Source organism: Melospiza georgiana, chromosome 27 (assembly GCF_028018845.1).
Source record: "Melospiza georgiana isolate bMelGeo1 chromosome 27, bMelGeo1.pri, whole genome shotgun sequence".
NCBI classification, from domain to species: domain Eukaryota; kingdom Metazoa; phylum Chordata; class Aves; order Passeriformes; family Passerellidae; genus Melospiza; species Melospiza georgiana.
Window position 1 is genome coordinate 6,915,447 of NC_080456.1, and position 26,925 is coordinate 6,942,371.

The 26,925-nt window shown below is 53.0% G+C and overlaps 1 protein-coding gene across 3 annotated transcripts in view; it reads left to right on the forward strand.

Moving 5' to 3' along the window:
• The first annotated feature begins 3,755 nt into the window (after positions 1-3,755).
• BCL9L (BCL9 like) overlaps positions 3,756-26,925 on the forward strand; it is a 47,270-nt gene continuing 24,100 nt past the window's right edge. For all 3 annotated transcript variants that reach the window (XM_058041220.1, XM_058041223.1, XM_058041221.1), the window contains exon 1: positions 3,756-3,840. The gene's annotated coding sequence lies outside the window, so the exon portion shown is untranslated. The remainder of the gene's footprint in view (positions 3,841-26,925) is intronic.

Below are 26,925 nucleotides of genomic sequence, written 5' to 3' on the forward strand. Positions count from 1 at the left end.
AACACCAGTGAGCATGAAATGAAGGAACCCATTCTTCCCCAGCTGACTGCAGGGTTGGGGGAAGACCTGGGGGCTTTCCTAGGCTGTCCGTTTTTCCCTTTTCCCTGAGCAATGGCTTTGTAGTACCACCAAAACAGAAGTGGGATTGAGACCTTGCAGTGCAGTGCAAGGGAGATCAGGCACATCACGGACTTGTGAGACTGTGGGATAGGATCTCTGCTAGTGTCTGAGCAGAAGAAAAAGACACTTTGGCCAGGAATCTGCATAGGCATGGGCAGGACTGAGAGCACCCTGGGAAGAGATGAAAAGATGTTTTTAGGCCTGTGTCTACCTCAGCAGTAGCAACATAGCCTCTTCCATCTTCTTGCTGGACCATTGCCTTTCTGTGGGAGAATACAGGATGAATCTGTGAGCTAGGTCTGTGGATTTAATGCTGGACTACCACCAGCTCCCTGCTCCATAGCTATGTGGATCAGCAAAGCAGAGAGCTTCTCCCAAAACAGGAATTTCACAGCCCCAGACTCGTTTCCTTCAGCACAATTTGTCTGGACTCTTCTATCTCTGGGGCCTCTGCTGGGGATCTGCTGGAGTGATCCACTGAGGAAATGCTTCGCAAAGAGGCAGCCCCAGCTGAATGTGAATCACATAATTAATTCCGGTACAGTTAATTGGACCTAATTAATCATATTCATAAGTATAATGAGGGCCTTGCCCACAGGGGTCTTGTGAAGGTCTGAGCTTAGGGCTGGTGTTCTGGAGAGTCAGTGGGAATGAACAAATCCCAGAGCCTTGGACATAGCTTAGGACCAGCTCCCTGTTGGCGAAACAGGACAAGGCCAATCCTTCAAACCCTGTAGCCCTGTATTCTCTGTATCCCATAGAGGTAGGATGTGTCAGGAGCTTCTGGGTGGTCAGTCACAATCTTCCCAGGGAAGGCTGGAGTCACTGTCATAGATGGCTCCCTCTTGGTCCTTAACTATTCAGGGAGACTTTTCTGGTTTGTATGTTGTATGTAAGTTTTGTGGTCCGAAGGCAGGAAAAGGAGCAGGTAACAGCCAAGTCTGGGCATCTTGGCTGGGGCTTGCTAAGGTGCTGCTGTACCAGGCAGCTCCTGGAATAAGCTGCTACCGTGGTGGTGGTGGCTTTGAGGAGCTCCAAGGAATCTGCTTCATCATCTCCTCTCCTATCTTGTCTCTCCTAGCATGGACATAATTATAGAGGAGGGAAGGGGAGACTAGGAGTCATCATCAAGTGCAGAGAGGGTAGCTAGCCTGGTAAATGTTAATTAAAGGTAGAGCTCTGAAAGCAGCAGGCTCTGCTGAACCAATAAGCAGCTGGTCCTCTTGCTGACCTTTCCCAGTCTTGCTTTGCCACTTCCACGTGTGCAGGCTGGGAGAGGTGTGAAGGTCTGTGATGTAAAAAGCCCAGAAGGTATGAGGGAATGAGCAGGAAGAGAGAGGAAACGAGAGGAGGCAGAGGAGAGGTGGTTCCATGTGTCCCCTATGCACCACACCTGGCTGGAGGGAAGGAACTGCCTGTCTGCCTGTGGCACTGAGCTGTCATGCCAAGTAATGGTGGCTGGGCACTGTTTTTAACCCACTGCACCTGTGCATGCCGTCTGCAGCAGCATGAACCCAGTGCTGTTACTGGGAAGGATGAAAGTGTGAAATTATGTCACTGCTTGCTGATGAGGGACTTGGGAGTTCACCAAGGAGGCAGCGAGACCCCCCAGAGGGGTCTATCTTTCTTGGATGGCTGGTGCAGGCAAGCGATGCTCGATGCAGAGGGGTTCCCAGTGCCTGCCCACTGCGGCCCCAGAGTAAAACCCAGAACATCCGCAACCCGCCCCCTGCGTCTCTTCGGCATCGGGTGCTTTCCACAGGCGCTTCTGCAAACGGGCGAGGCCGCCCTGTGCCAGCTGCCTAAGAGGCGCCTGCAAAGCCTGATGTCGCGACTTTTCAGTAGGCGTTGGGAGCAGCCGGCTCTTCTCCCTCGCTCGCTCCCTCCCTCTTACAGCAGCCCGCTCTTCGCTGGGCCTCGTTGCAGCACCGTCTGCCCGTGGGGAACGGGAGGGCTCCGCCGCGTGTCCCTCATGTGCCGTGGGGAAGGGGGGCGGCAGGGTTCCGCCGGCAGCCCCGCCCGCCTGCCCGTGGGGAGCGGAGCCCCGGTGCCGCCGGTGCCGGGAGTGGGCGGGGCGGGGCCAGGGTTCCGCCGGCAGCCCCGCCCGCCTGCCCGTGGGGAGCGGGGCCCCGGTGCCGCCCGTGCCGGGAGTGGGCGGGGCGGGGCCGGAGGGGGCGGGGCCGGGCGGGGCGCTCGCTGCCCCGGCCCACCGGGAGCTCTCGCCCCGCGCCGGCAGGGGGCGCTGCCGCGCGACGCCCCCGGCTCTGGGGGCTGACACCCCCCTTGTCCCCCGTCCCCCACGGCCGCCGTTCCCTCCTCGCCCCGGTTCGGGCGCTGCGGGTGTGAGCACAGGGGCGAGTCTTGTGTTAATTTTCAACCGAGGCCGCTGCCTCCCGTCAGTGGAGCTGGATTGTTTGTCCCCACATCACCTCGAGCACTGCAACTCTGGGGACACTGGCAAGTGGTCCCTGCCTCCAGCCCTCTCCTCCCAGCCCCGCTCCTGAGCGGCTGGTGCGCTTCAGGCAGGAAAGCGACACGTCCTGGTTAGGATGTTGGTGGCATCGCCCAGGAGCGGGCAGGCTGCCTCCACAGTCTGGTATGCATGTGCACTGTGTGGCTCCCGTCCGTGGAGTCTGTTGCTCAGGGCAGGAGGGTGGTTAATGCCTGGAAAACTTGTTGGTAAAAATAATAACATGCTGCTCTTCTCAAGGGCCGGAGCCAGTCCTTGTGCCTTGTGTGTAAAATTACAAAATATTCTGAGTTGGAAGTGACCCACAAGGATCATCGAAGTCTGCTCTGGGAGATGCAGCAAAGATGGGATCAGGTGTAGGACCTCCCCGGCACAGTGAGGCTCGAGAGCAGGACTCGCAAGGTGTCGGCCTGAGCAGAACGGGTGTTTCAGATGATAAAAGGCAGAAGGATGCTCAGTAGGAGCAGTCCCCGTGCTGTCGCGGGGAGGAGTGGGATGCAATTCTGCAGGTCCCGGCAGTGCTGAGACCCGTGTGCCATCGCGTACATGTCTGTGCGACTCGTGGGTGTGCGACACCTGGACGGCCACTCGCGGGGCGCCGGCCACTCGTCGCGGGAGGCCCGGAATGGGCGGCGGTGCCGATCCCGGTCCCCGGCGGCGGTGCCGGTCGCGGGCGGTGCCGCTGGGCGGCCGGCGGGGCGCCCGCGACCAGGAAGCGGTTAATCGGCGCGCGGGGCTTTTATTTTGACAGGGCAGCGCCTGGCTCCGGCTCGGAGGAAAGTGAATGATCCTGTTTCTCCAAATGATTATTCAGGCTCCGGCGGAGAAAGGAGCACTCGGCCCGCAGCGCCTCGCCCTCGCCACGGCGCCCCCGCCCGCGCCCGGGCCGCCGCGCCCGCCGGCTCCGCTCCCCGCCGCCCGCGCCCGGCCGCCCGCCGCAGCGCGGGGAAGCCGTCCGCGGCCCGGGGCCGGGCGGGCAGCCGGGGCTCGCCGCGGCCGGACGCCCACCCCCGCCGGCGGGCGCGGGCTGGAGCCGCCGGCTCGGTGGGCGGAAGGAGCGGCGCGGCGGGGCGGGGGGAGCCGCCGGCAGCGGCCCCGACCCCGCGCCCTGCGGCGGGCGGCCGAGCCATGAGCGCGGCCCGCGCCGCCGGCCCCGCGCCGCTGGCCGGCCCCCAGCAGCCCGCGGAGCCGCGCCGCGCCGCCCCGGCGGGCTCTCCCGGCCTACCCTGAGCCGCTCCGCCGCCGCCGAGGTGAGTGCCCCGCCAGGCCCGGGCAGCCGCCGTCCCATTGTTCCGCCCCGGGGGGGAGCCGGGGCTCCGCGCCGCCCCCGCACCGACCCCTTGCTCCGCGCAGCCGGGCCCGCCTCGGGGCTGTCATCCGGCCGGAGCGGCGGCCGGGAGCCGCCGTCCGAGCGAGCCGGGGGCTCCGGGCTAGCCGCCGTTCCGTAGCTGCCGGGGGCGGCGATAACTTGGCGGGGGGACGGCGCCGGCCTCGGCTCGGCCTACCCGCCGAGTCCGGCCGGCTGGGGATGAGCTGTCAGCGCTCCCGCTTGCCTTGGACATTGCCCCTGCTCCGCGGGACCCTGCCCGATTCGCTCTCACGTCTCGGGGACCGCTCTTCCCAGGTCCTTGTCACCTATTGCTGCGGCCGCAGGCGATTCCTCGCGGACAAAAGTGCCTCGTCTGGGGCTTTTCTCTGGTGCAGAGAACTTAATCGAGTTCCGTCTGGTTTTACCGGAGCGGGTCTGCATTTTGCAAGACGTTTTCGGTGCTATTAAAGCCCCAGGGAGGATGGGAACTTGCCACGTTTCACGAAGAGTTTAAACAAACACTCCTGTCAGGGACCATCCTAACTGTCAGGAGAGACCTGTCCCCTCTATTTGCAGTGTTTTACTCGATAGGCTTCTGTTCCCTGTTGAGATAAATCAGGCGTGCGGTCAGCTTGGACGAAAAAGAGAGAAACACCACCTGTACATGCGTATTCTTCTTGGGCACAGAAAGGAATCAATGTAACAAAACTCCCCTGCATTGTATTAGGGACGTGTACTGTAGCAGGTGATGAACTTGTTCCAGCCCCGTTCTTGCTGGAATAGAAATGCGAGAAGGATGCATATCTGAACACATAAGTAATGCTACATGACAGGGCAGGCTGTTGTGTTGTTGTGTGTGGCAGCGTCTGCACGCCTTGGGGGCAGCTCCGTTTGACAGAGTGTCAGGCTGCGGCAGCGTACGGTTGTGTCCCGGCTCTGCCAGGCAAAGGGCTGCCAACGGCGTGGCACAGAGGCCAGCCATGCACCTTCGGCTGCAGAGTGATGCTACGTGAGCCTTAGTGTGTACTCTTGACCTGCAGGATCTGTTCTGCGAATGTGGCTACCACTCATTACCCTGCTGAAATGCAGTTTCATGCCAGGCATGCAGTAATGACATGCAGCTCCTTCCATCCATCAGTCACATACAGGGCCTGTGTGTGTGCCTTGCGTTGCTGCTTTGGTGGCTGGAGGGATAAGAACAGTGAGTCACCGAGGAAGTGATTTGCCCAAGGTCACTTGGCAAGGGTGTGTTGGTGCTGAATCAAGACCTCCTTTGACTCTGGTGCCTGTGATAATGCTGGCTGCCACCACACGTGGGTATGTAATACCCAAGGCTGGAAGCAGTGCAGAAATGGCCAGGTCTATGTTGCTGCCTGATTCTCCTTGGTGGAAAGATGAGAGTATCAGTGTGCTGTCTCTACATCAGCTGTCTGTTCCATTGGGACTTTTGCCAGAGCATACATAACCTAAGTGGTGAAGAACCTTTTTGTTTGTTTTTTAATATGTGTGTTGCCATTTTAGCCAAGCAGGTGGTTGTTCCTTACCACCCTGACCTGCATCCTCATTACCTAGAAAATCCATTTCATGGTGTTTTCCGTGGTGCAGTGTTTTAGGTATTACTGTGTCACCCTCCCCTGAAAGTCCATTTCCTCTTTCCAGATCCCTGCCAGTGCAAAGAAATAAACAGGCAGCAGCTAAAGGAAAGCCTACTTAGAAACGAGAAACCACAGTTGTTGTTCAGTTGAAGAAAGTAAAATAGTTGTTTTGTACTTTTAAGGCCTTTTGCATCTTGCTGTTGGAAGGTGGCTCTCTGGCCACTGTGACAGAGGGCACAGACAGCTGCATGAAGCAACTGGGCCATCACAAAACTGGACATAGCAAGCTCACTGGGCTATGCTGCTCCAGGCAGCTGCCAAGGATGTGCTGGAGTTGCACTTTAGTTCCAGGCTAATTCCAGTGCGCTTTAGTTTCACTTTAGACTCCAGCCCATGAGCTGTGGACTTCACTCATACTGGCCTGGAGTTTCTGAGGTCCAAGCTCAACTCAGCCTTTCACTTTTCTGTCAAGTTGTCAACCCAGCTGGCATCATGTCCTCCATACTTGCTGTTCTGGGAAGAAAAAAAACATTGCTTTTTCTTCTGTCCCCTGCTGTTCATTCCTGCTGAACACTGTGAGTGCTTTCCCTTCTGTCAGTGCTTGCTCTGTGGAGGGATGTGGAAAGGAGGGATAGCTGGAGAGGAGGCTCTTGGTTCCCTCTGTGGGGAGCACCAGCTGGGTCCTGACCAGTGGCTGTTTCTTACTGCTGTAGAGATGTTGCTCTTTGTTACTCTCCAGTTTGTTTCAGGGTCCCAGAATAGGTGTATATGATTGTTTTCTCTCTCTTTTACCCCCGTCTCTTGTCAGTACAGTGTCCGGTTCAGAACTGGCATCCGAACTTTCAACAGTCACCTTGCTTCCTTGCCTTGCATCAGGCTTTGCTGCTGCTAGGAGGGAAAGTTCTTAGCGGTCAAAGTACTTGAGGATGTGTTTGTGTTCCTCGGATGTCCAGATGTGGTGCTGTAATGGGTTTTAATCTGCTCAGGTCTAGTAATTTCCTGGAGATGGCACAGGCTGGCTTCCAGTGCTTAATTCCTTAGGGCTCCATCCAGTTTTAAATACCCTGCCTGACACATCTCTCAAGTCGGTCTCTTCTGGGAGAATAAGTGCCATGTGGAAAAGCACAAGTTTGCTGTTCCTGTCTGAGAATGCATCAGCAGTCTGTTCTACCTGTGAGCCTGCTCCTGAGCTTCTGTCACTGCCTCCTCCCAGGGTTGTCTGCTGTCCCCCAACAGCCTGAGCCAGGCAGAAGCCTAGAGCTTGCTCTGAAAATGTAATTTTCCTTGTACTGTTGCTCTTTTGGCTGAGACCCAGGATCATGCCAGTGCCCTGGATTGGGGGTGGGAGAGGGCACATAGGAGACTTTGAGCTGTGTTTGATTACTTTTGACATTTTTAACAGGAAATGTGGTATGTAGATGCATGGATATATAATATAATACAGGGTAGAGATATCATAGCAATATGATGTACAGATGCAGCAATATTTTGTCAGTATTATTTAAGCTGTATCAGCGAAGTAAAAGGAGGATTGCCAGCATGACTCTTCTGGAAAATCAGAATCTAGTGCAGGTCAGGACTTGGTGTCAGTCAGCTCTCCTTTGCTCCCAGGCAGATTTTGACTGGCAAATGCATTCTCTGGTGATCTCATGTGTGGTCCTGTGTTTCCAGAGGGTGGTGGGAGCTGTGGATTCTGACTTTATGTAGTTGATCTCCATGAGATTTAGTTACCCTATGAGGTTTCTCATAGCACTGAAGCTGTGGAAAAATGCACCCGTCTTGGAGCAAGGGCCCTAGGAAGTGTCGTGAGTACTTTGCTTCTCAGTTGTGCATCTTCAGCAGCTCTGTGTGGTGCAGATTGTGAGGATGGCCACAGTGATATTCCTCAGTTCTTCCTGACTTCAAAATAGAAGTTGTATGCTGATTTCCACTGGGCCAGTCTTTGCTGCTTTGGTTTGGCTTCCTTTCTTCAGCACCTCTGGCAGCCCTGAGAGGAAGGTACCCAGGAGCTGTTACTGGAGATTGGTGGGCATGGTTTCTGTTGCTGTATTTTGCACTTCATCAGCCTCTCCTGAGGAGGCAGCACCAGCCAAATCACATGGCGTGAAGGAGAGGCACCCTTCCTTCTGTGGTGCCTGTTTCAGGTCATCGGCTCAGCACCAGACCCTTTCCTGGGAACAGGGAACTGTTTTTGTTTTCTTCCTACCTGAACTTCTATGAAACTCAAAGGTGGATAGGGTGATGGATTTGTTCTAATTGGGACCAGTTCCCGATGGCCTTTGCAGTTGCCACAGGGTTATACTTAGCAGGAGGTACTGTGGGGGAAGCAGTTAGTGTCACTGGTACTTGCTTCTGATTTAAGAGAAAGCCACGCTATGGAGAGACAGGAGTCCTGCTCGCTGCCTGCATCCTTGGCCAGCAGATCAGCACTCGGTGCCCAGGGAAGCCTGGGCCATGGCGTGGCAGGAAGATGGAGCATGGGTTGTCTTGGCATGGCTATCTGAAGCCTGTACCAAGCCTTGGAAGTGGGTGTGCTGCTGTTGGGCATCCTGACTGGCTCCAAGTCCTGCTTGCTTGGGGCCAGACCTGCTGCTGCCCCTCTTCCAAGGCGTGAGATGGGCCATCTAAGACAATATGACTCCAAAACAAGCAGGGTTGTCTTGATGCCAGCTGCAACCCTGCACTGGAGAAACCAGTGTGAGGATAATGGGCTGCAGTGCCCTCAAGAGGGAAACGAGAACCTGCTCTGCTCTCGCTGAGTGTGTGTCCATGCTAGGCACACTCAGTGCAATGAAGCCTGCTTCCCACTGGCTCAGCTCTTTATCAAGAGGTGGTCTGGGCACAGGTGGCTTCCCTGTATCCTGGTATCCTTGCTGAATTGTCAGATGGGTGCATCGGGCTGTGGTTTCCAGTCCCTTTTCCACTTCCTGTGATGGGAGGGCAATGCCTTCACCTGGCATCATCCTGCTGTATCTTTCTGGGCAGCTCCAGGCAGAGGAACATGCAAGCTATGCCTGGGTATCTTTGGGAGACAGGATTTGTCCAATGCAGGCAGATTGTCTGGCAGCTTCAGCTGGAGCCACTAGAGAAAACGGTACTTTGATGCTGGGTTTTTCTTCCCCCAAAGAGCTGGAGCTATGTTTGAGTGTTGGGTTTTTCAGCTGCGGCTCAGGATGCCTGGAATCCCAGCTGGGGTATAATGGGGACCCTCCTCTGATGCTGGCGTAATAGCCTCAAGATGGCTTTAGGACTGTGCTGTGCACTGTGCCCAGAGGTGGGGCGTCACCCTGTTTGGTGATGAGCGCTGCTGGAGCCAAGTCCTGGGCCAGAAGCCAGGTTTGTGATCCATGCCAGAGAGGGCGAGACTTGGAAAGCAAAGCAGAGCTCCTCCTGAGTGAGAGATGGACTGAAATACTGAGCAAAACCACAGAGTGCTCCTTGTTCCTGCCTATGCCTACTTGTCTTCTTTCTTCCCAAAGTATGTGGGAGGCCACAGGATAGATCTGCTAGGGAGCAGGAGGGCTGTGCTCCTCAGGCACGTCTGCACCATTGTGCTTCTTTAGGGTGCTGGTTGGGTTGGTTTTTTGCAGTTGTATTTTGTGGTTGTTTTTTTTTCCCTTTTAACCCTGCCTCTGGTATTGCTGGATCCTCCCCATCCTGGCTGCTACTGGATTAACAGCCACCTCCTTGCAAGGTGTGCTGTCCAGAGCAATGCTGTGTTCAGTTGCACTGCTCTTTCTGTCACAGGTCAGCTGAGCAGCTTACTTTTTCCTTGCTCAGCTCCTAGTCCTGTGGTTGAGAAGAGGAAATGGGCCAGGATATGGTTTGTGTAGAAGATGCACTGTGGCACTGACTGTTTACAGATTCTGTGCTTCTCAAAATGTAAGCACAGGAAATGCCAGGCTCTGCTGGGGTTTGTGTGAGCAGCGTGGCTCCTGCGTGCTGGCTGTCTCGCAGCCTCTGGCTGCAGCAATCTTCTGCCCTGTCACAGGACAGAAGAGGTTTTAAACACTCTGCAGAAGCAAATGATTGCTTTTTTTTTTTTTAACCACCAAAATAGAGGCTGGCAGGAAAAGCAAAAGGAAGTGACTTAACCAAAGACAGGAAGGGAATATGTGGCAGAGCTAGGGACAGAAGCTAGGACTCCCAGTTCCTGCTCATCACTCCTACTCTCTTGCCTCTCTGGGTCTCAGCCTCCTGTTCAACACATAAGCAGGGTTTTTCTATTCTTCTGAGAAGATGGAGGTCAGGAGCTCCTCTCTTGAAGTATCTTCAATGCCCTGTGCATCTTAGAGTTTTCTAGCAAGATTTGCCCTGCTAAAGTTAGAAAGCTGTGGCTCGTGTGATTACAGCAGTGTTGCAAACTCTGTCCTTGGCTACCAAGTGGAGCTTGTGGTACTCCGAGGAGGTCCTCTGTTCACCCTGCAAAGAAATGCTGCCCTCCAAGAATGATGTGCCTTTGTTTGGAAGGCCATACCAAACTTTCTCTTAAGGGTTTATGTTAGGAGTCCTCTGCTTGCAGTGTATCCCCTGCTGAAGTTTGCTTCATGAACAGTCTTCCTTGACTTGCTAGCCAAGGCATGGTACCTGTCTGATCAGTCTGCGTTAGTTACCTGGTTCTGCAGGCAGGGACTCTGAAGCATTTGTATTCCTAATAGAAAGTAAAATCTTAATACACTCTTTGGAAGAAAGATCCAGCTAAATAGCTGTGTATCAGTGAATAGCTGTACTCTCCTTCAGATGGGCAGGGGCTCCAGCAGTGGGTGCATTGATTGTTGCTTTGCTCTGTTGCCATGCTGGGCTTCAGGCCTCTGGAAAGGCTGCAGTTGGGAACGGATGCTGGCTTATAAAAGGCAAGGGTACCAACAACCCACAGTGTAGGTCTCCCTGCTCAGGGTGGGGAGGAACTGGATGGGCGGCTCTGAAGGGTAGTAACTGAGCAGAACGGCTGCGTCTCTGGTCAACTCTTCTCAACATCAAGCTGGCCAAGGCTGTGGAAACCCCTGCAGCACTGGAGCTTTCAGCACTTCCTTGGCAGGATTTATTCCAGCACTGATCTGTAGCAGAGGATCGGGCCAGACAGGGCCTGAACGGAGCAGGTCCAGCCACAGGCGAGCCTCAAGCGTGGCAGTTAGGCTGGGCTGAAAGCTGCCTGTGTCCTGCCTCTGTGCAGCCTTGTTTGAACTTTCCTCTGGCAAGGAGCAAAAGCAATCGGGGAGACCTAGGGCTAGTCCAAGCAAGTTTCCTCTGCTCTGTCCACCCCCAGATTCAGTGGGGGGGGCGCAGGGGCGATAGCAGCAGCTCAAGACTGTCCTCTCAGAGCAAAGCAGTTTGAAGGGGCTTTGGTCACGACGGCTTTTGAGCAAATGTTTCTTTCCCTCTGGTGTTCCCTGCCCCTTGGGCAGGGAGGGGGAAGTGAAACTGTGGTTCAGACCGAGTCCTCTGGATGGCAAGAAAATTGCTGAGTAGCTGGTTTCCAGGTTGCCGAGGTTCTAGCCAGGGCCCGGTGTGGCTGCCAGAAGCAACAGGCTTGGAATTTCCTCCGCCTGGTGCCAGCTCCGTTGGGCTGGCCGCAGCACCTCTGCTGGGGCTGGAGCTCTGCTTGAGCTCTGCAGTGGGGGCGCTCCCAGAGCAGGGGTTACACTGGAGCTGGAGCTGCCCCCTCATTCTCGCAGCCTGGTTTCTATTTTCTTTTCCAAGGTCCAAGATGTTTTGAATTACGCAGCCTGCGCCTCCCGCGGGGCTCCTTGAGCAGCCGCCTAACGAGCTGAGCTCCTGACAAACTTTGCTCTGGCTTTAGCTATGCTTGGAAAATTTTACAGCCTTTTCAGAAAAAGGAAATGCCAGGAAAGGCCTGTCTCTTCTTACTTTTATGAGGGGGTCCCAGTTGAGAGAGGGCGAGATGAGTTTGGAAGAGAAGACAGGAAGGATTTTGTATATGGTAGTATATACGCTTTCTGGTGATCAGAGTGAGTGGAGTTGGTGCATCTTCCTGTACTGGGCACAGTGGGGGCGAGACCTTGGCAGATGCGTCACAGACACAAGAATCATTGACTCCGTTGCTGCAGGGAGATGGTGGTCTGTGTCTTCCCTCCACATGCCAGCATCGTCATTGGCTGTTAAATCTTTGCTAATTATGTTTTTTCTGAATGGTGGTGGTTTTATTTCTACTGTGGTCGCAGGCCACGTGGCCAAGCTGCGTGTTGGTCCCCAAGGCTTGAGGGAGGGATTGCCACCAGGTGCTGTGCTGGTGGTTTCCTTATCAGGGATAGCACGTGCCCAGGCAGGGTACTGTGGGCATAGGGCAAGGAATGCAGGTGCTGCCAGCACAATGTTTGACCCAAGACGGGTAGTCTAGTGTAACTTTCCCCTTTGTATGAGAAACTGGGACCCAAAATAAATGGTGACTTACCGTTTGTAAGTCTTCCATTTGTAAGATGGTGCTAAGAAGGGAGCAGGAAGCCCTGTGTTTTGGATAAACTCCCCCTTGGCGAGGCGCTGGAAGTCTGCCCTTGGATTTGTCTGTTTTCCTTCAGGAGTGCCCACCAGTGAGGTCATGGATCTCCCAACAAGTGCTTCTGTCTGGAGAGGTACTAAGGGTACAGGCTACTTCTTTCCACCCTCCTTGCATGTCCTCCCAGTGTCCCAGATCCCTTTCCAGCAGTGAAAACTCATCTATGGAGACTAGGATGGGGGTTTTGGTTGGAGCCTGTGAAATCTCAGCAGCCTGGGGAGTTGTGGAACTTCTCCAGTGGGAGGGATTGAGGTTTCTGTGCGATCCATAGGCGTCAGCTGCTGCCAGTCGTTGTGGATGAGCATCAGACGTGGGCAGTGATGGCTCTGGCTGGAAGGAGCCTCACACTGGTCCTGCTTTGAGGGCATTGCCTGTTACACTTGTCAGGAGTGTGGCTCTGGATAGCTATTTGATTTGGCAGCTTATGCAGACCTGGTAGCCCTGCGAGTGGGGTGCAGGCACCAGAATTGTGCCCTACTCTCCCTTTTTCATTGCCCTACCCATCCCCTGCTTTCTGCTATTTTGGGCAGGAGAAAAAGCACCTCATCATAGCTGTGTCCCCTCCTGCACCTGGGAAATGAGTGATATATCCCCTTTCCTTTCTTGGGACTCATGTGCAGAAGCCGAGATTGTATTTGACAGGAGAGGCCAAGCACCTTCACTCTGCTGCTGGGAATTATGAGTGTGGCCATCCTGTTGGTATCTTGCAGTGATGAGCTTCTCTTAGCCCAGATTGTTATCAGATTTCAAAACGTGTGGGAAGCTACTGGGGAGACTATTGAAAAAATAGTTAAATAGTTTATTGTTATTTATGTTTGTGATGCCATCTGCACATATATGGTTTAGAATGGCTGAGTTGGATGGTTTTTGTACCCTTTAGTTTCCTAATTTTCAGTGGGGAATCCTGTTTCATGTGAATTTGACCCTAGGAAAGGAAAGACCAAGCCCTGCTTGTCTTCCTTGCTGTTAGAACAGTACAAACCCAAAAGAAGCATAGGTAAGTGCAGGGGCATGACTGTGCTTCAGTCTGTGGCATCTCTTCCAAAATATTTTTACGGGTCAGAGGTTCAGTAATTATCTGCCTAGACTGCCTACCTCCATTGGAGAATTCAATGTGAGTTTTTGCTTCTCATCCTCTTAGGGAAAAAAAAAAAAAAAAAAAAAAAAAAGAAAAGAAAGAAAAATAAATCAAAGCAAATAAAAGCCTTTCCAAAACCCAGACCTGTTTTTGCTTTTTAAAAGTCAGTTTCATGAGTTGAAATTGTAAACATCTTGTTGATAAAAGAAGTTACTTTGCCTAAAGCAGAGCTTCAGCAAAGAGGTGTCCAGCCATTTCCAAATATTTTTATATCATTTTAGCCCTGATGTGTTATTTTAATGAGAAGAGTGATTTTTCCACCTGTGGAAGGTGTGGTCAGGACCTTACCTGTAAGCCATTGCTTCTCACCCCACCTTGTGATTTCAGTATATTCAGAGACTCAGCTACTGGTGGCAAATGTTTATAATGTAGTTTATTATGCTTTTTAATCAAAATTAATTTCACAAAGTCCTAGTCTGATTAAGATGTATTCCTTATATTAGTAGGATTTAGTTGTCCTTTTTTTTTCCACCCTAGTTTAAGGGCCCCAGGCATTTTTCTGATGCTGTTGCAATAATACGCTGCCGTTGATAAGTCCTTTCCCCAGAATTCCCTACAGGTCCTTGGAGGGGCCCCTGAAGGTCCACAGTGGGTTTAGCAGCAGAGGAGCAAACCAGCCATCCTGGGGTTTCTGTTTCTGAGGCCGATGCTGGCAGTGCCATTTTCCGAGCTCTTGTCTGGAAAGGGACGATGTTGACACTGCTCAGGGCCGCTGATTCCTGTGTGGGTGATGACGTTTGTATTCATCTCGCTGCAACCAGATGGAGAAGTTAATTGCTTTGCCCAGCCTCTGGTTGAAACAAGACTGCAGAAGAGGGTAACTGTGGCTGGTGGTTAGTTAGTTGGAAGGGGAGAAAGAAGAGGTGACCATATCCAAGAGTAATTGTCGTGTTTTGGCACTGTCCTTCCTCCAAGACCTGGTCCTGAGCATTTTGGGTGGCTGCTCTTTCACTGTGTGATCTGTGGCTATTTCTGTCTGTGGGTGGTCCAGTGGCTGGAGCTGTGGTGGCTGTTTGCAGTTTTTTGGAAAAGCAACCAGGGGTATGCAAAGAGTTGATCTTTCTTGGAAACTATAGGAGAATCCCAGTAGCAAACAGTCCAGGAAATCAGGCCCTCACTTCTCTTGCTGCCTCCTTGCCTCCCCACTGGGCACGGATACTAATGTGCCCATACTTTGACTCAAATCCTGTGCGAGTGGCTCAGCATCAGGTGAGAGCCCAGCAGTGCTTCTGCCAGACATGACATGCAGATGGTCAGGCAGGGGATGAGGCAGAGCTGGGACCTGGCTCGAGAACATGTGGCATCCAGGCCACATTTTGCACACCAGGTGTGTGTCTGTGAGTCCTCCCTGCTTTGGTGAGCCGTGGCTAATGGCTGACCCTGGGCTCGGAAAGGAGGAGGAGTGTGGGGGAGCTGGGATTGTAGCATTGGAACAGTGAGGAATCTGTGCATTGCCCTTGGCCAGTAGACTAGTCTAATGCCTTGTCTGATTTGCATATCAATTAATTTTTATTTTAAGAGGACTCAAGTGGACCCAAGTGCCAGACTGCATCTCAGTATGCTGTAGGAGGAACCCAGGAGTGATTTGATTTGAACTGAATAAGCCTGTGGATGGTATTGCTTAATGAGCCAAAGATAGTCCTCTGGGTGAAGTCAATCCCTCTCAGTCTGAAATGGGTAAATGCCAATTTTTCTGGGAGCCTTCAGGTCCCATTGAACAGTCTGGGCAGCAATTGAGCGAGAGTCTTGTAGTCACAGGATCCTCTCTGATGGTAGGATGGTTTGCCTGGGACCTGCCACTGCCCTTGGAGGTCCCAGTGCCAAGGGACCAATTTTCTAAGGTGCTGCTCCCCAGCACCATATGACTTGTCAGGCCCAATGCTGCTTGGCTGACCACATCTTGGGTTCAGGACAGAACCCATGGGAGAGGGGTAGTTGCAAGGTAGCTTCTGGTTGTAGAGCTCCTCTGGTCAGCCTCACTGCTGTGGGATGGGGAGAAACCCAACCTTCCCTACCCAGAGGCAGGAAATGAGAACCACGTGGACTGACTTGGAGCCTCACTGGCAACTCATACTCACAACAAAAGCAGTGTGGCTGGGATTGGGCTCACTGGCTGGCTGCCACGGCACTGGTGGCCTTGTTCAGTGTCCTCCATTTGCAAAGGGGGGGAAAGGGGTGTTCCTTTTTGGCTCCAGTGCTCAAAGAGGGGGCTCTAGCCAGAGCTTGTCTCTCTTCCTCTTTCTACTGTGCATCTCCCCGTAGGCACTTGTCTGGGCTCTCACTGTGAGTGTCCAGCTGTTGTGTACGCCAGGAGTAAAGGCAGCTCACGGGCTGTGGCACACTGCCTTCGCCCAGGGCCCCTTAGACAGACTTGGCCCCAGCACAGCAGCTGTGCTGGGGTTTGCAGCTGCCACTGCTTCCGGGACAAGAAGGGTCTTGCAGTTTCATGACAGGGATTTTTCCTCCTGCATTTGAGGTCTCTCAGCAGTCATCCTTTCTCTAACCCCAGCTGAGGTGCCAGGACTCCCATTTCCCGTCGCTGAAGTAGTGGTTATTGGAGAGAAAAGCAGCATAAGCTTTCTCGGCGGAGCCTGTGGTGTTTGTCCTGTTCCATCAGAGTGCGGCAGCAGTGGCACCAGCCGCTGCCTTCCTCCCTCGCTGGGCTGGAGCGCTGCAGGCTCTCGGCAAGCGCTGTCTGCGGACATCTGCTGCCTCCTCCCCCACTGCCTCCTGGCAGGCAGCAGCAGCTTCCCAGCAAACAGCCTGCTCTTTGCATCACTCCTGCACGCCCCACCAAGGCTCCTTCTGCTCTTGCAGACACCTTCGCAGGACCTTGAAATGGTGGTTTCCCCAGTGCTGGCTTGGCTCCAAGCAGCCTTCTGCTTCACAAGACCTCAGCTGAAAAAAAAATCAGGGTGCCTGATGGAGGAGAAAGGCTTATTAAAGGTGATTCTTACCGGGTTCTGGCTTGAGATTCAAACAGGCAGCCCTGTCTTTGGCAGGGCTCCAGCCAGCGCCTGGGGCCTGAGGCAGGCATGGAGTCTGGGGCAAAAAGCTTGGAGCTGTTTGACTGGAGCAGATGTGGGTAGGGCAGCTGTGAACTGCAGCCCTGGTGCCAGAGGTGGATGCTTTGGGCCGGTGTCTGGCTTGAGTATGTCACGTGCAGCCAAGGGAGGCAAAGCTCACTATTGCAGGTATTCATGCAGCCCCTTCCAGGGGACGGGAGCTTTTGTTTCTTTCTGCTCTGGCCAAGTAATGGGACGATGTGCTCCTTGGATGTAGATGGCCACAGGGCTGTGGGTTTCTGTCTCCTGAGAGTAACCCCCAGGCTTGGTAATTCTGCCATCTTGGCAGTAGGAAGCCCCTGCCAAAGCAGCATTTTTGTGGGTTCAGTCTCTCAGTGCTGCTGCACCGGGTTCCCATCTGCAGGTATCAGCGTTTGGCACCACAAGGTATGGCAGTAGCCTTTACCGCAAGCCGAGGCAGTCCTCTTAAGCCACAGTTGCCAAGATGCTCTGGTTGCATCTTGTATGCTTCTAGCCTGGGGACTTCTCTGGAGAGCAGAGGAGCTGGGAGGGATGGAGCAGGATTTAATGAAGTGGGCATGAAAAGCGTAGCAAAGTCCTTTCTCCTGAAACCAGTGAAGCAGTAGCTGGGAGCATGAAGACAATGCCTGTCTGTGATCTCAGGGCATGCCCAGAAGGAGGGCTGAGGTATGTAGATTAGTCAGAAGGGATGGTGGAGGATGAAAGAGGATTCTGCAGCTTTGACTGTAAAGGCAGTTTTGGAAGAAGGAGCTGAAGGGATTGCAGGTGGGACATGAAAACAGGAGCTTGGAAAGATGGGATAAACAAAGCTAGTAGGGAAATTTGCCATTTTGTACCTGGATCAGAAATATGCGAGCACAATTTAAACTGATTTAGACAAGAAGGCACAACTCTGTGTTTGGAGGGAGAAGGGATCATCATCTTCATGTGAGCATCTTTGCAATGGAGGAGTGCAGAGGCACAGCCAAATCCCCCCTGGCAGCTTGGAGGAAGCTTGGTGTTATGTGGAGAAGTATTGCTTGACACGTGGTTGACAGTAGGTTCTGCCCCCCCTGTTTGCTTAGTAAGACTGTGGACAGTGACTGCACCTGGTGTCAGAAGAAGTAGTAGTGGGAGAGCTGTGTGGATGCCATGTAAATGCTGCTGGAGGAGCCTGCAAAATCACCTGAATGCCTGTGATGGATGTGGCACAGAGATGGGGGCTGACAGGAGCAGCGAGGCCAGGGGCTGCATGGCAGGCAGGGCCAAGTGCACACTTGTGGGTGCCAGCTGGGCTCAGTGCTGCTGCACAGAAGGAGAGAGCCTGGAGCAGATCCAGCAGCCAGACCCAGGTTGAGTGCTTGAGTGTGCTGTCTGCCTGGGCAGTAGCCACAGGCCCCTTCTCCTTATTGGTGTGGCGCTGAGCACAAAGGAGATGAAGCAAGGGAAGGATCAGGCATGTGTTTGAGAGGGAGATGAGAGATGCCACTGAGAAACAGAACTGAGCTCGCTTCTTTTTGTGCTGGCAAATACTCAGTTGGGTGGGGGCAGAGGGGCTGGGTTGCAGGCCAGAAACACTCGCACACATCCCTGAGAGGGGAAGCTGAAATGCTGCAGGAAGCCATGCTCTTGCCTGCACAGGTGATCCAGAGCCGCTGCAACTCAGTGACACAGCAAAGTCATGCTTCCCCCAGACATCTAGGCCTGTCCCAGAGCCTAGGAGGAGACAGCTAAGGAGGTTAGAGGGCTCTGGCAGGCAGCCTTTAAACCCCCACTGGGGAATAGGGATGTCAGCAGCAGCTGGAAGCAAGGACTGGTAGGTTCTGGTGTTTACCCAATGCTGAGGAAAAGCAGAAGGTGCCATGTGGAGCCAATTGTTGCCTCCCCCAGGAGACTAGTGAGGGAGTGCAGGGGAAAGCAGCTGGGCACAATGTTATCCTGAGAAGAAAGCACTGATAAGTGGAGGCAGAGGGAGCACCAGGGCCCAGGAGATTGCTGGGAAGGACATCCTTCCTTTGAGCAGAGAAGGGGTGCCAAGAGTCCAGCAGGGACCCTTGAGATGCGAGCACTCTCTCCTGTGAGCGCCTTGATTAGTACCTCTGGTTGTGACTTTGTGCCCAAAAGCTTCCCAGAAGGAAGTGGCATAGCAGGTGTAGGTGTCTGGACTGCAGGGACTGGTGCTGGGCTCAAGGAGAGTGGTACCTGGCTCTTCTTCCTTCCCTGGTGGTGCTGGGTGCATTCCTATGAGTTATTATTCCCTCCATGCCAAGGCTGGTGCAAGACTACCCCAAGTGCTTGGCTGTCACTCTTGTGGGCTCTCATTTCCTTCTGCAAGGAGTCCAGCTCCTGGGTTGGACCCAGAGGTGAGACTGTCGCCAGGGGCTCGGGAGCACGCTGAGCCAGCACACAGGGAGCTCAGCACAGGCCCTGGGCAGCACTGCAGCGCCAGCTGGCCCTGGGGGAGACCCGCGGCCTCCCTAGCCCAGAGCCTTTGGGGTGGCCCCGGAGGGCCTGCAGCAGCTCTTCTTTGCACTGGAGGGATGGAGCCAGGAGAGGGGGAAGGGAGCAATCACCCCGCAAAGGGTTAATAGTAGCTCCAGCCTGCTGCTCAAAGCCCAGGCCCTGCTGCAGGAGCGGTGTTGAGCAGCCTGCTCCAGTTGGCGTCTGTCCCAGAATGCTTTGGAAAAGCACTGGCCTCTGACCCCCAGTACAAACTGAGCCCAGCACGTGGGAGGGAGAAATTACTCCCAGACCTTCAGGCTCCAGGGTTTACAAGCTGCCTGCAATAAAGCAGCCATTTTTTCCAACAGTTATTAAATCTCTCCTTTTAGCTCGCTGCAAACCTCTGCCTGTTGTTCCCCTGCCCTGTCCCTAGCCCCACACTGTGCTTTTCCTGCTCAAGCCCCAAACACCTCTATAGAGTGAGGCAGGCCTTTTTGGGGAAGGCTGAAGGCTGGGGAGAGCTCCAGCCATTGGTTCATGAACAGTGCCCCTCACCTTGCACTGGTGGGTCCCATCCAGTTTGGCTGCTGTACTTGTGTCTGTCTGCCTCTTCTCTGCATGAGCCAGTGCAGGCAGCAGCAGCCTTCCCAGGTGCCTTGCTGCAGCAATCCCTGGGGGAATCTTGTACCTGCTTCCCCCACTTGCAGGGTGCACATCTGCACCCCTCCTCTGAGCCCCCATGGGGCCAGTGGGCCTCTGCTGATGGACCACACTTCAGAATTGTCTTATTGTCCATGCTGGAGACTGGGAACCAAAGAGCAAAGTTTTCTTCTTGGCCTTGCTGATGGCTGGGGCAGCTGTGGACAGGGCCTTGGTTTTTCTTAGCCTCAGTTCTGCTATCTTGAAATGGGAATAGGAGCAGGGTTTGCACTTACCTGTCGTCAGCTCCTTAGGTAACTTATTCTGTCTGCACTCCCTGCAGTGAGTGACAGATTAATTGCCAGGGAGGCTGGCCAGTTTCTATGGGAGATCACTGCGTGGGAGGCTCATGAGGCTTCCTTCACCAGCTAGTGTTTGTAATGACTGCTGCAGCTGGAAAGTGCCAAGAACTGCTTATTCACATAGGATTTTGTGGCCATCCAGTTGTATGGAAGTGCCGAGTTGGCGTGGAGCAGTGAGCACTGTCTGTCTGGTGCTGTGCTGAACATGCCAGCATGTTGAGTTGCTGCAGAGGGTGTGGGGAGCACGTGTTTTTGTTTGTACAGTGCTTTGGGAGCAGAACACTCTTACAGGTGGCTACCATGCCACGGGCACTGTGGGATCCAGATAAAAAAAATTGGAGCTGGTATTTCAAAACAACCTCTTCCCTGCTCCTCCCACCTCCTGTGCACATTCCTCTGGCGAGAAACAGGCGAAGGTGAGGAGGTGCCCACAGAATTCAGCTGTAGCCCATAGCCCAAGAGCAGCTGCAGCAGCAGGCAGACTAGACTCTACAGCCCTCTTCTCAGCAGATGTAGGACACGTTGAATGGAGCAGGTCATCTTAGCCTTGGCCTTGCCACCCATCAGGCATGTGACACCTGTCTGGGGACCCAGAGCAAAGACCCTACCCCTTGAGGTGGCTGGAGGACACCAGCTCTGACGGTAGCCCTGGAGCCTTAGGGCTTTCACTGCGCTTCTCTTTCAGACCCAGTGATAGCCAGGAGCAAAGTGCCTTAGCAGGAGTCTCACACTGCACTGGCACTGGCTGACCTGTGCTGTGCCTTGCTCTGTGCTGCATCCCTGGGTACAGTGAGGCAGGGAAGCCATTTTCCTAAACATATCCTGGGCCGGTCTAGGATTTACTCAAAACACAAGAAAAAAGCACATTCATCCGAACCCCCTTCTCTCTCTGAGGCTTGGTTTTGTTTTTAAATCTATATGGCAAGCAACCAAACTGACTGAGTCAGTCAGCTGGCTGGCCACCAGGAGTAAAAATGCGGTTTTGTCCCCTCCCTTGTTCCACCCCCCCCCCCCCCCCCGGATTTTTTTTCCTCCTTCACTTAGCGACAGTTTCATGTATTTACAACAAACCTCTTTCTGCCTTTTTCTCTCTTGGGGCTGGGACAAATGGAAGCTGGTTTTTATTTTCAGAATCAGGCTAGGCAGAGAAGGTACAGGAGGGCAGCCTGGCTTTGCCTTCTTGCTTCTGCTCACAGTGATGCTGCCTGGGAGGAGAGGGAGCTCCCTGCTGCGTTCAGGCCTTTGCAGGCTGATGGCAGCATCTGCTGTCCTACAGGCAATTAGAGAGGTGAAGTGCCTTGCCCAAGGCCATGCAGGCCTGGCCTGGGAGGATGGGAGCTGAGGGTCAAGACTCCTTTGGACCCTGACACCCAGAAGCTATGCTGGACATGGGCTGGCTTTCAGGGGGCAGGAAGCTGTGTGAGGTTCCCGAGTGTTTTCCTGGCTGCTGTTGGTGTAGGGATGGTCTGGTTGAAATGTGCGCTTCCATGGGGAAGATGGGAGCCAACAACACTCCTGTGTGAATAGCCAACATCTTCCAGAGGACCAAGACACTCTTTGGGGGGAACCAGGGGTGTTTGGCCGCTCTGATGGCAGTCTGCATGGGCAGCTGGCCAGGTTTTGAGCACCTCATGCTGTTGGGCTGCTCACAATTTATCCTGAGAATGGAAGCACCAAGGGGTGGTTTTCTTGCTGTGGCCTGTGGTTTGGGTATCAACATCTTTAATTTCTGGGCATCTAAATTCTGTAGCCCCATATATGGGCAGCCTTGTTACCCATTCTCTGCGTGGAGAGGAGATGGTGCAGGGGTGAAGCCGGTGTGTTCGAAGTACTCACTCTGCTCCTTCCCTCCTTCCTTGTGGCAAGCCTTTGCTCCAGCCTGAACTGTGTGACAGATCATGACAAGTCATGGAATCTCAGTGTGTGTCCCAGCTCACATGTGGCACCCCACAGAAATAAAACTTAGCTGTAAATAAAGGAGGCTCCTCCAGCGAGAAGTTTTCAGATGCAAATTGTCCAGTTGGCTTCAGAGACAGATTTTCTTAATTTCTATGTTGATTTTTGCTATTTCAAATGCATACAATGCAGCAAATTCTCCAGTCTGACTGGCTTCTGTGTACTTCAGCAAGGGAGCTGCATGAGAGTAAGCAGCTGGCTGCCTGCTGTGAGCCTCCAAGTAGCTGAGGATACATACCCACGTTGGTCTGAGCTAGTTTGCTGCTTCCTCTCTCATATCTCACTACTTAATCACAGGACATACTTGCAAGGCCGCAAAAGTGGGGAAGAGGAGAAACTGATTTACTGTTTTTTATTTTAGCAAGGATGTCATGGGCTAAGAAATGTTAAAAGGCAAAGTAAATCCTTCACAATATTTTGCTCTGTTGAAATGAAAGGAACTGAAAGATGGACAAAGGGTTAAGAACACGGTGGGGAAAGGTACCCACAAGTTGCTGGTGAGGCTGAGCATCTTTGCCACATGTCACATGGGGAATGTAGACATGAGGGGAACGACGGCTCTGTTATCCCCCAAGATGTATATCTCTGCACATGTAGTTGTGCCCCCGTCTCTTCTCTGATGGCTGGTGGCCATCTCTGGTGGTCCACTATACGGTTAAGCTGGAGGTGGCTGTGAAAGTGCTGCACTGGGGAGACATCTGCAGTTCATACAGAAATTATGGCAGCAACTCAGAAGAGGTGAGGAAAAACGAGAAGCGATGCTGGGACCTGATGTTGGCAGAGATTTCTGGGGCTGGAAATTAGTAGAGGGTAATGGATGCTGCGCACTTGCTGAGCGGTAAGGGGAGCTTTCAGGTCAGGAGGATACTGGGGATGTATCTCCAGCCTAGTGCCTAGTCCTCAGTCTGTCATCACTTCTCTTTCCTTTCCCATCTTTTAGGAGCTTATGCCCATAGGCTTGATGAGGTGTGGGAAGAGGAGAGCTTTTTAGCAATACCTCAGTGTCTCTCTGGAATCACTGTGCCTGACAGAGCCACTCTTTTTCCTTAAACTGATTTGTGGTCATTCACTCAGCAATCGTGCAAGGCAGAAGAGAAGGAGGAATGGTTTGGAAAAGAATCTAGTGGCCTGCAGTTTGCTGACACTTGTGGCCAGGTACTGAAGTGGACACTATTGTTTTCCACCAAACATGGAGCACACCGGGGACCCGACCCCATACAGGAACTTTTTGTGTGCAGTGCTTTTGGTAATTGTCTCTGTTAGTGGATGTCTACTTGATCCTGGTACTTAACCTTTTGGTTTTGCCAGAGATAAAGAAATAAGACTTGTCAGTTCAGTTTTGGTTCATTTTTCAGTCCTTGCCTTCAGAATTGCAAACCTGTGGGGATCTCAAAATCCCAGTGCTCTTTCTGACAGATAGGGATGGGGAAAATAATCCTGAAATGGATCTGCTGTTTAAATCCTTTCCATCTCATGATCTGAAACTTCTGATAAACTGCCTGACCTTCAGCCCCTCTGTTTACACCCTAGCTGGACTCCTCAAAATGCTGATGCTGTCTTACAGCTGTTTGTGGTGTTCCTCCACCCAACAGCATGGTTTTTAAAGTTGAGGGAGTGGAGGAGGGAAGCATCCCTGAGGGACTACTTAACTTCCAGACTTGCTTGCATTCTGCTCCCCAGGCAGGTGACTGGAGTTTGGCACAGTCTGTTTCTAACCTCATCACCAGGAAAGATGCTTGTAACAAGGTCTGACCCATGGGCAAACTTCTAAACAAACACAAACTCCTGCAGCAAATCAATACCTGAATCAATGGGGGTTTTTTTCCTCTCTCAGAGTACAGCTGTGTTGACTCAGTCTGCTGAGGCTGTTTCCTAGGTCATCTCCCTGCCAAAGCCTGAAATAAAGAGCTGGAATACCTCTTTTCCATTTCTGTTGTCACCTGAGTTGAAGGAGAACATACATTTTAGGCCTCACTAGAAGTCTTGCTTATAGTTCTTGGAGTTAGCTGGCTATCTCCAGTACATCAGAGGGGTGAAAGACAATGGGCAGCTTGGCAAGTCCTGAGTAAAATTGTGGTGGTATGTACTTTCTGCCTTCCGACCTTCCAACTTGTCAGGTGCCTTTTTGAATACACTCTGGAAAAAAGGCAAATGACACTTCAGTGGGCTTGGTCCCTCCCGCTGGCCCATCCCTCTGGGGGCAGTTGTGAGGGAGCCCCCACAGTGTTCCCTGCCCGTGGGCTCTGTGTGCGCCTGTGCTGGACAAGGATGCTCAGCACCACGTGTGCTGTGTTGTGTTGTGGCAGGTGTTTGCCATCACCGTGGGGTACAGGGGCTGGTAGAACTGGAGCGCTTGGAAAAAGCCCTGTCCTGCACAGCCAGGCACTGAGTGTTTGGAGCTTTGTCTGTAGTTTTACTTGCTCTGGAGGGGAAAATCACTCTTGTGGAAGTAGTTAGAGATGAAAATGTAGCTGCTGTCTCATCCTCGGGCTGTTGTCACTGTGTTGAGGATGGACACTGCATGTCCCCTCCCTGAGGCCGTGCATGTACATCATCCTGCAATGTGGTGTCAGCAGGGCCAGCAGCCAGGGCTGAGCTTCTTTGTGGTAGTTTCCAGTGCATAATGGGAGTTCGAGAATGAGCTTTGTTTGGCACAGAGCAGGTGCTGTGTCCTGAGGATGCTCAGGAGAATGGTCTGTCTGCTCCTGGACAGTATGTCCAGATCTGGGAGCTGACAGCTCATTTCCTGTTTTGCATTTGACCATGAAGATGATTTTTGTCTCCTGCATTTGCCCTTGTGGAGTGAGGCTAATGGCCTTGGGAGTCAGAAGGGTGAACCCACTCATGTCTGGGATGTTTGGAAAGAGCTATTGAGAGACTTGGAGCCCACTCTGCTCCAAAACTGTTGTAACTGCAGCCTTGCCTGTGCTCTCTCTGGAGTGTTAGAGAAAATCCTGCACGCTGCAGCTGGATGTGAGCAGGGTGGTGTGTCCTGGGCCTCACACATATCAGGCTTCGCTTGCTTTCGCAGTGAGGCTCTGGTGCCCAGAGGTGGGACTGCTGAATTTGCCGAGCCAGGCACTGAACAAGAGAACTGGTGTCCTCTGTTCCCTGCTGTGCTGTAGGGTAGGCTCCCTGTCTAGACTGGAGTGCCAGGGCCTGGATGCAGCGGGACTTCTTGCTGAGGCCAAGCAGGACCGGGCTGCGGGAGGAGAGGTGTCTGTGTCCTGCAGCGCTGCTGTCCACTGAGGAAGAAGGCACGGCAGGACTTCCATCACATCCACCAGCAGAGAGGCTTCCACCTTCTCTCACGCCCACGCGCTGGGACTGACACGCACACGTGTACAGACACAGGTTCACACCAGCATGAACACGCTTGTGCGGATTCACATGAATTTGCAGTTAAGCAGGCACACCCACGCCAGCACAGAGCCATGCTGGTGCAGGCCTGCTCGCTGTCGTAGAGGCAGACATGTTCATATTTGCATGACTCCGGGCTTGTGCTGGCACAGGCACCAGTATACATGCTCCTGTGCTTGCAGACACTGGCAACAGAGCTGAGCCATGGCACTGGTCTATTTTTGGGAGCACTCCTAAGAATTGTAAGCGTGTTTCAGATGTTAGAGTCTTAGATGGGGGAAAGCTAGAACAGATGGCTGGAGGGTTCAGAGCAGCAGCCCTGCTGAGAACAGATATTTATAGGCAGATTTAACCCTTGTGTGGTCTCTGGAGCTATGTTTAAAGGGGCAGCATCTGGAGCAAACGTGGTAGAGCCGAGTGGTGACCTCTGAGGGTGTGCTGTCCTATCTGGTTTCTGTGAGCCGATTATCAGTGTAGTCTGGAAATCCCATCTATGCTCTACCTCTTTCTCAGAGGATGCAGCTTTCCCTAGACCATGGAGCCTGGTTTCTATAAACCTCAGTGAAAATGGGCTGGTTGGGGTTATTATTTGCTGGCCAAGCTGGGGCAGTGGGTGCTGTGGCTGCCCTGTGTCTGTGTGACCAGCAAAATGAGGACAAAGATTGTTTTGTCCCTCTTGCCCTGATTTTTTTTCTTTTTTTTTCTTTTTTTTTTTTTTTTCTCTTTTAGCAAAAGGTTATCCAGATTCTTCCTTTTCCTTGTTGGAAGCAGATACTCTGTTTTCTTTCAGGCGCTGCCATCTTAAGAGATACAGATTAAACTCTGCCCTGTCAGATCCATCAAATGTTTTTACCTGCCCTCATCTTGGACTCTTGTGCTTGAGCGTTTAGGGAAGAGCAAAACTCGTCTGGGGGTTGTGCTGCTTTGTTGAACAGAACTGGCTGCCAAGTGAGGCGCATGGCAGGTTTGCAGTGACAGCTCTATTTGCAGTCCTTTCTTCGAGAGCATCTAGCCTCCCTTTTGGGGTCTGAGGTAGTGTTGTATTTAACTTGTCTGGCATGTCTTGAAGTTGCCTTCACAGAGCTGAGTATCAGGCATGGGAGAAAGTGATCGGAGGAAAGGAAGAAAGCCATGCCCTCAGGTGGGACATATAAAGAACTGACAGAGCAGTTATCTGAGAGTTGCAGGGAAGAAGACACTGGCTCTGAAAGGATGAACTGGGGTGCAGACCTGGGGAGCTGTGTGAGTCTGCTCAAGCTGCTTTTCAGTTTGCCTCTGGCAAAATTAGGGAGCAGTGTCACTCCTGGATCTAGTGCAGGGCACTGGGACTGGATAAAAAAGAAACAGAAGTGGTTGCCACTGGCAGAGTTGGTGCTGCCAGGTCCAAGAAAGATGGTATTTGTGCTCCTAAAAATTGGAAGATTGAGTCTTGCTGTGAGATGGGGGATGCAGCTGCAGCATCAAGTGGAAAAGGACGTTCCTCCCTCGTAACTGATCACAGGCATTTGATCTTGTAGGGTTTGAGCTGCGGTGGTTGTGTACAGTGGCACACATGGCAGGCACCTGGGCTGCACCTTTCCTCTGTTGGGACTTCAGCTAATCCAGATATTTGGAGCTGCTCTCTGCCTGGCAGCTTGTGCCTAGCATAGAGATTCCAGGGAGGCAGTGCTGAGTCTTATAGGGCTTTTTTCCACTGTCTTTGCACTGCATCGCCTGTGAACCAGCCAGAGGCATTTCCTATGTTAGAGGTGGCATGCGGCAGCCCTAAGGCAGGCTGTTTGTCCAGAGTCAGGTGCTTGGCCAAAGGTTTTGTACAGATGCTCAGTGTATGCCTCAGTGAGCTGGGTTTGTTGTTGTATACCCTGATTCCACGCGCAAGGGGGCATGAAGCTCTGCTGGAAGGTCTGGGAGTGTGACGTAGAGTGCTCGTGTTGCCTTGGGGATCAGTTCTGTGCTTTGAGAGTGTGAATTCAGAGCATCCCCAAGTTTTCTGT